Source organism: Humulus lupulus, chromosome 6 (genome assembly GCF_963169125.1).
Source record: "Humulus lupulus chromosome 6, drHumLupu1.1, whole genome shotgun sequence".
NCBI lineage: Eukaryota > Viridiplantae > Streptophyta > Magnoliopsida > Rosales > Cannabaceae > Humulus > Humulus lupulus.
In genome coordinates, this window is record NC_084798.1 from 96,382,312 (window position 1) to 96,398,942 (window position 16,631).

Sequence of the window (16,631 nt, forward strand, 5' to 3'; positions counted from 1 at the left end):
TCCCATAGAGCTTGTGTTGCAGGGCTCGACCCTATATGATTGAGTTGCAGGGCTCGACCCTAAATGACTGTGTTCCAGGGCGTGGCCCTTTGATTGAATTTATATGTGTTTGAATATTAGTTTAGTTATATTATGTGTGTATATAAATGATGGAACGGCAAAGGTCGGAAATGGCAAAGGCCGAGAACGGCAAGGGGCCGGGAGCAGTGTTTAGCACGTGGAGTGTGACCTGCTAGGGTGAGACCCCAAAGGATACCTGGGATATCCTCACGGTGTAGACTGCGAACCCAGGGCCTGGTAAAGCGCCTGGGACGGTATGGCCTTACGTGTATAACCTAATGATGGTTTGATTTTATATTAAGTGTTCGATATGCATATATTATCTGCTTGTGAGGGTTTTCTTGCTGGGCTTCTGCTCATGGGTGCTCTATGGTGCAGGTAAAGGCAAGGGGAAAGTCTATCAACCTTGAGTATGGTGAGTGTGACGAGCGGCGCGTACATGTCTGGTCTGTCGGCTGCCACGGCCAAGGGAGCTTTTGGGGGATGATTGTACTAAACTTAAATTTTGTCGTTTAGTCGACACTGGTTATATTTTGGGTTGTAAATATTTCTAAACAATGTTTTTGGGATCCCAAATATTAAACGTTTTATTATTTTCAATGAAAGATTTATTCTCTAGTTTATGACTCTGATTATGGTTTAATTACACTTTTGTCCTAAAACCTCAATTAGCGAGTTAATTGGACATTTTAAAACTCACTTAGTAACAACTCTAAGGCAGTAGGGCGTTACAACTTGGTATTAGAGCGAGCCAAGGTTTATGGTTTCTGGAGAATGACCGAACATGTATGCTCATTTTCAGTGGCAAGCTCGACTCAGGGTTGGTTGGTAATAATTGAATTGTATGTCTCATTACGTGCTTAAATCCCTTGTTTACCTGTTATTCCATATGGAGCATGATGAATGATTTAATGTATGCATGATGTCAGGGCATGGCCCGTTGTGTGTTATATGCTATCTGTGTGTTATGTGGATTACTGCGTATGGTTGATTGATGTGATTGGGAGGTGGTTTTGAATGCTGTTATCATGCTTGAGATGCCTTGACAATCATCTAGACTCCGCGGCAATCGGGCTGAGGATGATAACAAGGGTCAGGACCCTCCACCTGCCCCACAAAATTGGCAAGAGATGTTTGCCGAAATGGAAGCAAGATTGCAACGAACAGAAGAAGAACTCCGCCAGTTGAGGCACCAGGCCCCTCCACAGGTCACTGGGTTGCCAATTCAACAGGTTATGGCACCAGTGCCAGTCCAACCTGTTGTGGAGAACAAGTGGGAACCTTTGTATGAGAGGTTCAGGAAAAGTCATCCTCCCACTTTTGAGGGTGGACCAGACCCACTACGGGCAGAGCAGTGGATGAATATGATTTCCTCTATTCTCGATTTTATGAGGATTGAGGGGAACGAGAGGGTAGCTTGTGCAAGCTACATGTTTAGAGAGGATGCCCGCATCTGGTGGGATGTAGTAGTTCAAAGGTGAGATGTGACAGTTATGACTTAGGAAGAGTTCAGAAATATCTTTAATGAGAAGTATTACAATGTTACAGTTCGAGCTGCGAAGGTTGATGAGTTTATCAACCTGACCCAGAACTGGTTGACCGTGACAGAGTATGCTCTGAAATTTGACCGATTGGCGAAGTTTGCGCTAGATTTAGTGCCGACAGATGCGGCAAGAAGAGACAAATTCATACGGGGATTGAATGTTATGATCTCCCGTGATGTGAAGATAACCTTGGATCCAGAGACTACTACCTACGCTGAGGTTGTAGACAAGGCCCTTACAGCTGAGGGAGTCAAGGACCAGATATGGAGAGAGAGTGCTATCAGGCGCAATTCCAGGAGGACAGTGCCTCTTTTTATTGGATCCAGTCAGGGTAGTGGCTCCAGCGAGCAGAAGAGGAAGGCCCCAAATTCCTTTGTTCCTCCCAGTTCAGATAGGAGGGCACGGGATGGTTTTAGTGGCCTTTAGGGTGGAAGAGACAACTGGAGGAGTTTTCCAGTGTGTCCTTAGTGTAGACGACGACATTAGGGTGAGTGCAGGATTAGGGCCTACTTTGTGTGTGGGAGTGCCAATCATCTGAAGAAGGACTACCCACAAGCCAGGAAGGAGGAGCCAAAGCAGGGTGACAGTCTCGCACCTGCCAGGGTGTTTACTTTGACTTAGATTGAGGCGGAGGCTAGCCCCTCAGTTGTGACAAGTCAGATCTCTAGTGCTGGTTCTTCTTATACTGCATCGTTTGATTCGGGAGCTACTCATTCATTTGTGTCTGCTAGAGTGATAGATCGGCTGTGTAGACCTAGTGTTCTGTATGCTAGGGGTTTTCAGACTTTGTTGCCGACTGGGGAACTGGTAGTCTCTAGGAGGTGGATTAGAGCTTTAATAGTAGAGATAGATGGTAGAGAATTGTTTGCTGATCTGATTGAGCTTGCGATGGATGACTTCGATGTGATCCTAGGGATGGATATGCTATCAGAGTATGGGGCAACAACTGACTGCAAGTGTAAGATGGTGACTTTTGAACCAGAAGGGGAGGTACCCTTTGTATTTGTGGGAACAGCTAGTGGACCGCGGGTACCTATGATTTTGGCATTGAAGGCTAGAGACCTGATGCAGGAAGGTTGCATAGGATTCCTAGCAAGTGTTGTGGATACCTCTAAGGTTGTGTTGGTTGGACCGAGCGAGACCAGATTGGTATGTGAGTTTCTAGACTTATTTCCAGCAGATCTGCCAGGGTTGCCGCCGCAGCGGGATATTGATTTTGTTATAGAGTTGGTACCAGGAGTGGAACCAGTATCTAGGACACCTTACAGAATGGCTCTGGCAAAGTTGAAGAAGTTGAAGATTCAGTTGCAGAAGTTACTGGATTTGGGGTTCATCAGACTGAGTTTCTCGCCATGGGGTGCTCCAGTATTGTTTGTCAAGAATAAATATGGATCTATTAGGATGTGTATCAAGCAACCTTCTTTTTTGATGCTTCAGAGGGAAAGACTTATCTACATTTAGAGTGTGACTAATTATATTTAGACTGATTCCAATCATGTGTGAGTGAGACCAGGTAAAAACATCTTGGATTTCTAATAAAAATCGGCTTAATTACTATTTTTCCAGATCTTTACAACTTTAGTCGCATCCTTACTATCGAGTTGGACATCTTCAATCCCCTCTATAGGTCCTAGTTCAACTTGGTCTTCTCCTATGTGGGGTTCAATCTCAAAAACCCTTTCTTCTAACTCTCCTATTATTACCAGTGCTTGTGCGGTGGGTTTGCCCCTTCCTCTCATGAAAATATTGTAGCACTCTCGAGCTGCCAATTGGTCACCCTTCAATGCCCCAATCCCACTAGGTGTTGGGAATTTCACTACCAAATGTCTTAATGGCATTGCTGCTCCCAGCCCAATCAGGGCTGGTCTCCCAAGAAAAACATTGTAGGCAGATAGTGTGTCTACCACTATGAACTCAAACATCTTTGTTTCCAAGACCGGATAATCTCCTAGTGTTACTGGGAGCTCAATAGCCCCTATACTTGCAATTCCTTCTCCTGAAATCCGTACAGGGTCGTTGTACATGCCTTAAGGTCTCGAGCTGATAAACCCATCTTTTCCAATGTTGTTTTGTACAAGATATTCACCAAGCTACCATTATCAATTAATACCAAGTGAACTCTCTTGTTAGCGAGCTATATGGTGATGAACAATGGGTCATTATGTGGAAATTGTATGTGAGAGGCATCATCCTCAGTGAAAGTTATTGGCTGGGACTCGACCCATTGTTGTTTTGGAGCTCGTGGTTCTGAAATGAAAGGAGTACCATCCTCTATTTTTAACTCCTACGCATACTACTTTTGGGCATTCTTGCTCGTTCCACCTATATGGGATCCTCTAAAGATGGTTATTAAATCTTCTTCATCTATCAGAAGTGGCTGGTTATCTTCCCAAGCTAGGGGTGCCGCGGGTTGAGGTGGTGGTGCATGTTGAGCTGGTGCCACCCTTTGATTTTGTGGAGCTTGAGGTAACCTCTTAAGATGAGACTTTCGATCTCATCTTTTAGTTGCATTGTAACGTCCCAAAAATGCTAATAGGGTTTAGTGCCTTGATTAACTTGTCGGGAGGGCATAACTAGATATATGTTTGATTAACGGATTAAATGTGTGACTATGTGGCATGGATGATATATATATATAATAATGTGAGTATGATTATATGCATGTTTATGAGTATTAAATATGCATGTGAGCCCATTCTTGATAGTTGGGGCATATTTGTAATATTGGCCCGTTGCGGGCATAAATGTTAATATATGTGAGTAAATGATTGAGACCACATTATTATGTGGATATATTTGCAGTATACGGCTCGAGGCGATCCTAGTGAGCGAATTAGCAGAATAGTCATAGCGGGGCTAAATACTCGGCTCAGGGCGAGCTTGGGGGTATTTTGGGAAGTTTAATATATATATATATATATTTGGGGTTTATTGAGTAATGGGTAAGTAATTGGTGATTAAATGGGCATGTCAGGATTAATTGAGAACTTATAGGACGACTCGAGGAATTAGCGGGAATTGGGGTTAATGACCATATTGCCCTTATGGCAAAAAAGGAGTGGTTGTGTTAACTAAGGGGTATTTTAGTCCTTTTTAATTAAAGGGTTTATCCAGCTGAGGCTCTAAGAGTAACCAAAATCCACCAGAATCATTAGGATAACCTCAAACACCCTCTCCCTTTCCTCTTTCACGTTTCTCTTTCTCGCTCAAAGATCAAGTTTGAAAGTTTGGAGGACCTCTTGGGAAACTAGCTGAGGAGACAAGGATTTGAGGCTGAGAACATGGGGAAAACAAGCTAGGGTCAAGTCTGTGGTAGCTAGGGGTTGAACTCCTTGTTTGAGGTAAGGATTCTATACTAATCTTGTTGAATTTCTTCTGTGACTTATGGGTGTTGCTTAGGTTCAAACTTAATTTTGTGTTTTAATGAGTTGGTGGAATGAGCTTTGGGGTATTTAGTTTTGTTATGATGTTGTGGTATGAATTCTGGGTTTAATTCTAGGACTAATGATTGAATTGGGTGGGGAATTGTGAGTTTGGCTGGGAAGAAAACGCTGGAAAAGGGTGGTTTTTCTGGGTTTGGGGCCTCAGGTCATGGCCCTGTTCTTCAGACGCTAAAGCCCGCGTGCTTGAAGAGGCTGGGATGCCTCTGTTTCGCTAGGTGCGCCGCGACCCAGGGGGTGCAAGTCACGGCCCGTGTCCTCCAACAAGGAGGGCTTGGCCTCTGTCTAAGGGGCAGGCCGCGATTGTTAAGAGTAAGTCGCGACCCTAAATGGAAAATTGAGAGAAGCCAAGGATTTTAGGCTTGGGGATTCAAACCAAAGCGCTCGGGAAGATTTCTACTACCCAGTTTAGTAGAAATCGAGGTCCCGAAGGCTAGTATTTGATTCCAAAGCTTTTAAATGATTTAGAATCTTATGGTTATCCATTATCGCATTGTGACTAGGTTTTATCGCAAGGGCTCAGGAATTAAGGATCGTGCTCAAGGCCGTCATACGCTTGTTGCTCAAGATCCGAGGTAAGAAAACGACACCCATGTGGTCGTCATTGGGACTAAGATTCCCTGTAATTGAATATATGCATTTTTTGGGTTATATATATGTTATGTGGAATATGAAAGTACGACCAAAGGTTGTCGGGGCTAATGATAAGCATATTGGACGCAGCTCGGCCAATGTGAGTCAGGGTTCACTAAATAATCAGAGGACTCAACCTAAGTGAGTCGGGGTCAGCTAAATAATCAGAAGACTCGGCCTAAGCGAGCTGGGGTTAGCTAAATAATTAGAGGACTTGGCCTAAGCGAGCCGGGTCACCTAAATAAATAGTGGGCTCGACCTAAGGGTGCCAACACCTGAACACTTGTTTTACTGATTGAGATGCATTCATCAGAATACATGTTTACCATTTTTAGCTTAATGCTTGCACTCTGCTAAATAATTGAATTAATTGGTTTGAATTTTATTAATCGCTCTTGTGTTATATATGTTTGTTGTTTTTAAGTTTTCTTACTGGACCATGGCTCACGGGTGCTATGTGGTGCAGGTAAGGCTCACGGGTGCTATGTGTACATATGCAGCCTTCTTGACTGCCGCAATTGGGATAGCTTAGGAGGAACTAGGGTTAAACCTTGTTTTTGCTTCTAAGGATGGCTAAATTGTATATGTTTATCTTTGATAAGTCTGCAAACTGATTTTTGGGATCCCGTGTACAAACTTAATATTTTAATGAAAAATAATCAATTTTTTTTTATAAAATCTTTTATTACTTGACCATGACTTAGTTTTTAATTACGCATTTAAGTTCAAACGACTTGCTTAGTAGGTTAAGCACTGTAACGCCCTGGATAACCAAGACCGTTACACTGTGTGTTTAAAATAGTGCAAGACTTCCTAATCAATTCATTTAAACAAAATGTGAATTCAACGTCATCAACGGATTAGGAATAAAATATTTTGGACACAAACATGCTATTTTCATTAAAAATGAGAGTTTAATACATGGAAACTCAAAACAGGGTTTAGACGACTTAGTTACAACAAATTCCAAGAATTAAAAATAATTCAAGACACTCTAATGGCAAAATATACATTTTAGGTTTCCGTCCCTGTACAATTCCTCGACCGTGGCGGCCAAGCAGCTGACAATGTACACCTCGCCCCAGAGCTCTCCAACTCATGGTTGACTCAGCCTACCCTTGCCTTTACCTGCACCAGTAGCACCCGTGAGCCGAGGCCTAGCAAGAAAGCATGATATCATAGCAAGATCAACATCATTAATCAAATATTCCACAATGCACAACCAGGAATTCAACAATTAAAAACATTTATCCATTCAGTGATAACACTCAGCAGATTAATAGTTATCGTCTAGACAGTCAACCAATCATATCCATAACACAACATTCACGTTCATAATCAACAATTTATCACATCCATCAAATAATATTCAGGGTCGGCGCCCTTAGGTCGCACCCTCTATTTAACACACTGTATTTGGCTCACTTGGGCCGCCCCCAGTGTAATACTCACTGACTCCGGCCAGCTTAACCAAGCTCAGTGATAAATAAGCTGCCTCAGCTGCCAGTGGCCAAGCCGCGCCCTGTGCGCAAATATTGATTTCGACACCCTTAGGCCGCTTATCGCATGTCCCATGGCATAATAATACCATCTCATGACATGATATACAAATATAGGGAGCTCTTAGTCCCATCATATCCACATGGTTAATCACATTCACATAACAATGCATACAAACATAAGGAACATTTAGTCCCAACCTAACCACATAATCAGGTGCAGCTTTCTTACCGTTAGATCTCGCTAGCTCGTTCAATTGATCCTCAAGCACGATCCCATCTGAACCTTAGCGCGTACCTAGTCATAGCCATAGATCAGAATCACCACCAAACTTCAAATCCAAAACCTAGCCTCGGGACCAATCCCGAGCCCCCGGGAAGCCCTAATTCCACTAAACGGGGTGGTGGAATCAAACCCCGAGCCTCCGGGCAAAAACCCTAAGGAAAAACTCAAAAACCCTTTTTCTGGAGACAGGGTAGCGCTACAGCGCTCTAAGGAGGGCGCTACAGCGCTACAAGCAGAACCAACACGCCCAGGAAGCCCTAGCCTAGCGCTGTAGCGCCCAAAGGCTAGCGCTACAGCGCTAGTCATAGACCAGCAGTACTCTGTTTTCCCCTCTTCGACTTTCCTCGAACCAAAACCCCTTGGAACCCTTCCAACCCTCAATTACACACCAAATTGAGTCTACCATCACCTATATCTCACCCCATACAACTCAAAAAACACAAGACTTAACCACATTCATCATCAAACTAGAAAAAAACAAACATTGAACCCAAGAACTGAAAGATTCAACCAAAAATTCAGATACTTAGAACATCAAAGCCAGAGCTTGTTACCTTCTATGGAGGATTTTGACCTTAGGTTATCCCTAGCGTCCAACCAGCCTCAAGCCCTTCAACTCCTCGGGTTCATATCCCTTTATTCCATCTGTGGATGCTCAAAATTCGACACCGGTAAAGAACCCACACCTAATGCCTAAGGTCTCCGGAAGGTCCAAGGCAACCATGTTTGAAGTCCATTTGAACCCTCAAATTATTGCTCAAAATGACCCAAGCGTCCCACGCACGCCGCCCGCGCGCCTCGCGCCCGCGCGCACGCCGTCCGTGCCCGCGCGCCCCGCGTGCCTCGCGCCGTCGCGCCCCGCGCGCACCTCGAGACACCACCAGGAGGCAAGCATCTAGCGGTCCCCAAAAAAAGCCTCACACAACAGTCATGCCATGGTCCTCGTGATGGCTTCCTCTCACATATCAGCCTCATCCTTAAGGGTGTCCACGTGGTGACCATGGAATAAGGAGAGTTTGAATACGGTTGGTACGGTGTCCACGCCAGACTGGTAGCTGCAGTACAAGGATGGTACATGGTCAGGACTTCCTCAGCACGCTTATGAGGTCAGTACCTGACAAGTCGTGGAGGCATAATATGGTACCAAGACAAGAGCACTTTTGCAGGCCCTGACACGTACTAGAGCAGACCACCACTCTCCCAACACCACTACCACCTATACTGATATCCTGACAGTGTACTCATGTACTATTTTGTCCTGAGGGACCACTATGTACAAAGGAGCCATTATGTCTCCAATATAAATAGATGATCACTCCTCCAGAGGAGGGGTTGGAAAATTCATTGTATGCAGAGGCTATTGAGAAATATACCAAAGCTTGCTCCATTTTTGATCTGTGTTTACTTTTCCTTATAGTTTATTCTAAGTTCTTATATAAATATCATCTAACTTACCTTTGAGTTTTCCGATCTAATTTCGTTGACGAAATTTCACCATCAACACCATCCAAAACTCAAACTTAGAAACCATCTCATTAAAACCCAGAAAAACACATCAGGAAACCTTAAAACTTACCTCAATTGACTGGTTAAACCTTACTAGTTCTTCTAGCTTCACCAAGGTCCTTAGCCCTAAGCTCCATCTTGAGCGGAATTCCAACCCTAAATCTCACAAAGAGTGGTGAAGAGATGACCTAGCTGAAATGAGAGAGAGAGAGAGAGAACTCTAAGTGTCATGTTTTTCTTTCTTTCCTTTTTCTTTTCTTTTCCTTAAGCTTCTGAGTTTATCTAGCAATTCCACTAAGGCATAAAGATAGATGTTACTTATCTCTTATAGTCAAATGAACATATTTCCCTCCCAGTTAAACCAAGCTTTTAAACATCCGAAGGGCATTTTAGTCATTGCTCCCAATTCCCACTAATTCCTCAAGTGTCCTAAATATTTACCACTTAATTCCCATCATCTAATTATTCACCAACTATTCTTTCCTCATTATCAAATAATTTCCAATATGTTCTCCAAATTCCTAGATACATCCCCAGGCTCACACCGAGCCGGGTATAAATCCCCACTGTGAATTTCACGCTAAACCGCTTGTTAGGATCGCCTCGAGCCACAAGCTGTAGACATACCCACATAATAATGTGGTCTCAACATTAGCCTACCAATATACACACAAGTATGCAATTACTCTCTCAATGAGCCAAATTACCAAAATACCCTCACAACAAAGTATATAACCCCATACATGCCTTTACCATCATATAATAATATGACCCACATAATCATGCACATAATCATATAATAGCACAATAAGTCAATTATGGCCCTCCCGGCCTCCTAATAAAGGTCCTAAACCTTATTAGGAAATTTGGGTCGTTACAAGCACTATTTTAAACACACAGTGTAACGGTCTTGGTTATCCAGGGTGTTAAACCTTGGTATCAGAGCGGTTTAGGTTTAAGGGTTCCTGAAGACTAGTTGGGCGTGCACACTTGCCATTAAAGATAAGCTCGACTCATGGTTAGGTATCTAATGACATGATTATGTGGTTAATTGTTTAAATTTAATATATGTGCCTTATCTACATGCTAGTATAGAAAGCATGATGTGTATGAGTGTATTTGGTAGTAATGAAATTTTGATAATAAATGCATGAGTAATATAGATTGGTTATTTTATATGCATCTTGTGCATGCGATTATTGTGATTGTTTAGACCTGCTCGTGGGATGATTCTAGGTATGAATATCAGGGCTGAGGGGTTAAGTCAATGATTGCGGACTAACCTAGAATGTATGTACTCAAGATAGTTAAGCAGACTTGGTATTGTGAGAATGGGGGTTGTAGATGATAGTTAGGGTTGGAACCCTCCATCTACCCCTAGAATTTGCAGCAGATGCTTGGTGGTATGCAAGTAAGGCTGCTAGATCAGGATAAGGAGATTAGATGGTTAAGACAGCGGGTTCTATTAGGGAAACATTGTTTCGCATGTCTTGACAGTAAGGGCACCAGTTTTGTTTCAACCTGAGGATAGAACAGATAAGAGTTATCGTATGAACGGTGTTAGAAGCATTATCCTCTAGTTTTCAAGGAAGGTTTGGGTTTTCTCAAGAAGTGATCAATAGATGGGCGTGATTAACTCTGTCCTTAATGACATGAGAATGGTAGGCCATGATAGAGTAGTTGCACCATGCGCATGCAGTAGGAGGATGCTCGGACGTGGTAGGAAATAGTACCCTAGACACGGAATGTTGTCGTGATGGGTTGGGAGGAATTCATACAGTGACTCGATAAAAGAGACTACTGTGACGCAGTTGAACCGCGAAGGCTAATGAGTTTATGAACTCGATTCAGAATGGTAAGACAATGATAGAGTATGTCAATAAATTTGATGGATTGGTTAATCTACTTTTGATTTGATACAAGCGGGTGTAGCTCGGAAAGAATGATTTATTTAAGGACTAAACTCTAGGATGGCCCAGAGCATCAGGGTCATTTCAGTGCATGAGATTTTCATCTATGCTTGGGTAGTAGGGAGGGCCTTATTAACAAAGACATAAGAGATAAGACATGGAGTGTGAATGTTGTAGGACAAGAAGCGCAGGTAATGGTATTCCCATTTGCGAGATTAAGTAAGGGCAGATGCTCAGTAACCAGAAAAGGACCCTGATAGTTCTTCTACTCCTGGTGTTGACAGGAAGGGTTATAATTTATAGGTTAGCCGACAGGGCGACGATGAGGGCTGGTAAAGTTATTTAGTATGTGTCAAATGCGGGAGACGTCATCTAGGAGGTCGCTAAGTGAAGGCATGTTCTCTACATGGAATAGTTAAGCACGTTAGGGCGAATTTCCCAAGATTAAAGAAGGGAGGACTGTTCTGTCTCGTTACAGTCAGAGCTTGAGGATAGTCTCTCGGAGGCGACCGATTGACTAGTTAGTCCTCGTTCTTTGTTATTTAATGAGCTGGAAGAATTCGGTGTTGCGTATCCTCTTAAAATAGATTCACATATGAAGTACATGCCTCAAGATTTTTATACAATGAGGCTTAAGATACTAGTGCCTGCTAAGGAAGAGTTGGTAACTTTCAAGAGAAGAATCAGAATACAAGTGGTTGAAGGTTTATGGTAAAAGTGATTGAGCTCATCACATGAGAGTTTTGATATGAGCTTGAATAGGAGCTAATCTATTAAATATGGGACAACCATGGAATATAAAAGATAGTGGTAATGTCTAGATTTGAAAGGGGAGGACCCAGTTATGTCTACGGGATGCCAAGATATTGTGGTAGGTACCACTTGGAATATATATTAGTTGGATTGAATGGAAACTGGATTGACCAATAGGTTTTAGACGGGTGCACAAAGAAATGTTTGGTATGCTACAGCTTGAGGTGCGAATAGACTCGATATCAGGGACATCATGAAGAATGATATTAGCTTAGCAGAAAGAATTAATGGTTCAGTTGAAGAAAGTGTTTGAGTTGAGGATGGATCAGAAGGAGCATCATATCATGGGACACGTCAACGTCTCCTGTTAAGGATGAAGGATTCAATTGCCCAGTGCAAGATAGGACAATGTTCTCAGGAATTGATCTTCAATCTGGTTATTGCCAGCTGTGGATCAAGGAAAAAGACATTCTAGGAATTATTCCTTACACTAAGTAGGATGTGATGGATTATCAGTGAATGTTCTTAATCGATCAATGCTTCAATGATGCATGTAAGTTCGACAAGCAGAGAGTACAAAAACGACATGGATGAGTCATGTTGACGGTGAGAACTCGTCAAGAAAGTTAAGTTGGTAAAAATTGCAAAATAAAGATTATCAATAGTAAAGCCTCAGAAATTTTAGTGTAAACTCCAAGAACAATTGCAAAAGAACAATGGTGAAAACAGTTTGTATTCAATATGGTGCACTTGCTACAGTAAATTTTCCAACCCCCTTTCAGGTGGAGTTAGAGTTCATTTTATAGCAGGCTCTAATGGCCCTGGGTACATGGTGCTCCAGGGGACCAGATGGTACACGAGTACACTATCAGGAGAGTGGTTCCAAGGGTAGTGGTGTCGGCTCTGGTACAAGGCCAGAGATCATGGGAGCACCTCACCTTTTGTACCTGGTCATGCTTCCACTACCTGCCTGGTACGGGTGTCAGAGGAGTGGCTGGTGAGGACAACGGAAGGTACTTCATTCGTACCTCCACTACTTATCTGATGTGGGTACTATGTTCGTACCCTAACTCCCTTTTAGTTCGTCAGTAGACTCCGTACCTATAGGAAAAAGGGTGCCTTGTATCTAATGGTCGCTCTCGTGTAGCCATGAGCGAGATAAGTGTGTGGGAGTCGAGCCCCGCTGGTGACACCTTCCTTAGAAAATAGAGAAGGGCCTCATCAGCGGGGCACATGCTTATTCCATAGAGGCGCGTCTTGCGGGACGGCGTGTAGGACCTAGGCACGGCCAAGACACGGCCTTGCGGGCCACACGGGCGCCTTGCGAGATGGTGATGCGCAGATGGCTAAATGGGGCCTCGCGCCTGGGCATGGGTGAGGCATGGCCTTGCGTGGCCGAGGTGAGGCCGAGGCGAGACCGTGACACGCAGCTGGCTAAATGGTAGCCTCGCGCCTGGGCATGGGAGAGGCGTGGCCTCGCGTGGCCGAGGTGATGTGCGGCACGCTGCTGGAGTAATAGGCCCTCGCGTGGGCGCGCTGCGGAGCGAGGCGGGGCCTCACGTGGGCATGCCGCGGAGGGAGGCAGGGCTCGCGTGGGCGCACCGTGGAGCGAGGCGGGGGCCTCGCGTGGGGCACGCGGAGGAGCCTCGCATGACTCCTCGGATCTCCGGATGCATTTTTAGCGAGGCCTCTTATGAGACACGGGTTGGGGGAAAAATATTGGGTTGCTTGAACTGTCTAAGGCTAATGAGGGTCGACCTCCATATTTTCCCTTAGCGGAATTTGAGCATCCACACTTGCCCCCCAGTCTAGGAGAGGACCTTTAGGTGCTCTTGTAGACTCTTCTCTTTAATTCTTATAAATAGGTCCTCATGCAAAGCTTATTATTTACACCTTACTTCCTTAGCTTAGTGGTATCTAGACCCTTACTCCTTTCAAGAGGTAAGGGGTTCAACCCCCCACAACCTCACTTTTTCCATAGTTTTCTTCTTTTTTTTTTTAATCTCATCATCATTTTTTTTTTTTACATATGAGCTCATTTTTTGGTGTGTCTATTTGGAGGCTAACACATCCTTTTGGTCTATTTTTGCAGACGTGTATATTCGACCATTTGGTGCTTTTGGTCCTTGACCTCCTTTCGACCTTGAAAACGCTCCATCTTATCAGCTTGAGGTATATTTTCTTTTTCCCTCACGTTCATTAGGTCCAAATTAGCATTACTCAGGATGGGGTACCTTGGCCTAAGCTTGTAGTGAGTTTGACCATTTGCATGCCCCTCTTTTTTATACCCTGTAGTGGGCCATTTAGGACATTTGCATCTAGAGATATTAAGCCTATTCCTTTGTGTTTTGTAGCCATCCCCTCATTTATACGTGAACCCCTTTTCACTTTCAGGATGAGGTCTCATGGCCAATGACGGCCCGTCTGACATACCTCCGGGGGTTGAGTTTATTGACCTGTCCTCAGACTCAGAGTCCCCTGAGGAAAACCCTTACCAGGACTATGACTCCTTAAGGCAGGCCCATATCCGCCATCTTGAGTACATGGCTGAACTTAGGCGTAAAATTTGAGTGGTGGAGAGCGAAATTGACTCGGTGTCGAGAGGAGACGGAGCACCTTTCCCCCCATACCTTAGTGACCATGTAGCAAGCCTTAGGGTGACCCTCTTAGAGTTACAGAGGGAGTTGGAGTTTATGGAGGGACACCTTACGCCTGAGCCCTCCATCCCATCCTCGCTTGATGACTGTCATGGGGCTGCCTCCGCTTCTCCTCACCCCCTAGTCTCGGTTTTTCCTAGCTCAGCACTTCTACAGTCGCTCCCTCGATGGAAGACTCTTGCTAGGAAGAAAAAGTGGAGGGTCAAGTGTTCTGTCTCTTCCTCACATTTTTCTTTTGATTTTGCAGATATGCAGAGGGCACGACGACAGGTGGCTTCCAATGAACCTGACGATGCTCCATTACTGGCAACCGAACTGGTGTCGCGTGTGTCCGAAAACAAACTGAGGGACATCGTGGATAACTATCGCATCCCTCCAAAGTACGCGTTATATGCTCCTCAGGAGACATGCCGGGTTGACAGTCCTAGGCCCGGCTTCGTGGCCCTCAGCGAGCACATCCTGAAGGCGGGTGGTACCATCCCGTTACATCCGTTCTTTGTTGCAGTCCTTAACTACTTCAACCTTGCCCCGCTTCAGCTGGCTCGCAATGGCTGGCTGACTTTAAGCTGCCTTTTCATTGCATTTACAAAGCTGTTTAAATGCACTCCTACGGCGACAGAGGTGCATTTCCTATACAACCTCATGCCCCTTCCCAAGTCCAAGGGCTTTTACTATTTACAAAAAGCCAACAATGAGGCCCCTTTGATAGAGGGCTCGGTGTCCAACCCGGTGTCTTGGAAGCAGGACTTTTTCTTCGTGGAAGGCCCCCTCTCGGTCCGTGAGGACTTCTGGGCCACTCTCGAGTAATTCGCCGAACCCACAGTTGTCGAGTCAGAAGCGAGAGACATGAGAACGTTCCTCAGCGCTGACCCTATCATGAAAAAGGCGGTGTGCCTATTCACCGTGAAGAATCTGAACCGCCATAAATTGTCCCTTGTCTCGGACCCCAAGTTGCTGTGGACCATCTTTGGGTCCATGAAGATGAAGGGGGCCTTGGCCAAGCCATGCCCAGATGACGATGAGGATGTGGAGGAGCCGGAGGAAGCCCCCCTTGACCGCGGGGGATCTCACCAGCTGCCTCCATCTCCTGGGGGATGCCCTCCATGTGCCTCCTATGGTAACGACAATAATAAGTCTAGAGCGGCCACCAAGCCATCTAGCCAAAAAGGGTCCTAAAAGAGACCCTTGCAAAAATAGTACTATGAATAACGACGAGAAGGACGCTTCTCGCAAAAAAATAATAAGCGTGCGCAAGAATATATAAAAGGATAGCTAGGACCCAAGGGGTCAAAATATCCTTATAAAAGTAATCAAGAGGCACCAAAAGAGGTCCCAGTGAACCCTTTCACGTGGGCTCCAAAGGACCTCCAACCTGGTAAATAAAAGAGGGGAACCAACCAAACCCCATCATACAGGCTCAAAAGGACCTCAAATGCAGTAGAATAAGAGATAAATAGCAACACATGTATATATACATTGAAAAAGAGTCTTGAGGACATTACAAAATTTCAGGAAAAAAAAAGAAAAGGAAAAGTAGTAATGACAATCATATTTCTCAAAATACAAAATAAAGAGCGTACACCCCCAAACGGGCTGGCTGACAACTTCAGGGCCTCCTACCATGGGCGTTCCACATGCCTGCCCGAGCAACGGCATGCTCACCGAAAGAAGAGAAATCAAAATTAGGGTACTGTCTCCATACGCTGTAAAGAGCGCGGTCTATGGACCGGTACTCAATAGTCGTCCTGTCCGCCTCCAAGGATGCAATTCTTTCCTGCGACGTGGCAATGTTAGCTCTGGCAGCCTGGATTTTGGCCCTGGTAGCCTCGGCTTCGGCCTCCAACTGAGTAACTCTCTGCTGCAACGCGGCCGCGATGGCCTTGGCCCCCTAAAGTTCGCTCTCCAAGCTGGTAACCTGGCCCTGTAGCTCCGTGGCCTTGTCAACCACTTTCTTCCTCTTTATATAACGAGTTGGAAAGTTTGGTCCGAACCCTTGACAATTTATCCTCGGTTTCATTAAGCTCTCTCTCTAGCTCCTGAGCCCGTGCTGCGAGACAGTCCCTCTCGCTGCATGACGCGGAGAGATTTCCAACCGAGTCGGTACCGATGGCCTCCTTGATGTCCACAAGGGTAGTTAATCCTTGTGATCCCAGGGAATGCCTTGTAAGGACTTTGCTTAAGGCCCTGATATAGGGGGTCCCTCTGGGATCCCCCGTTAAAGGGTCCGTTTTAGGGCCATGGTCCCTTTTGGGTCCTCCTGATGGAGGTTCCTTCTTGGGATTCTCCCCTTTGTTGTGTGCTTTATCTTCACGGGCCACTATTGCCCCCCAAGTGTCTGGTGAA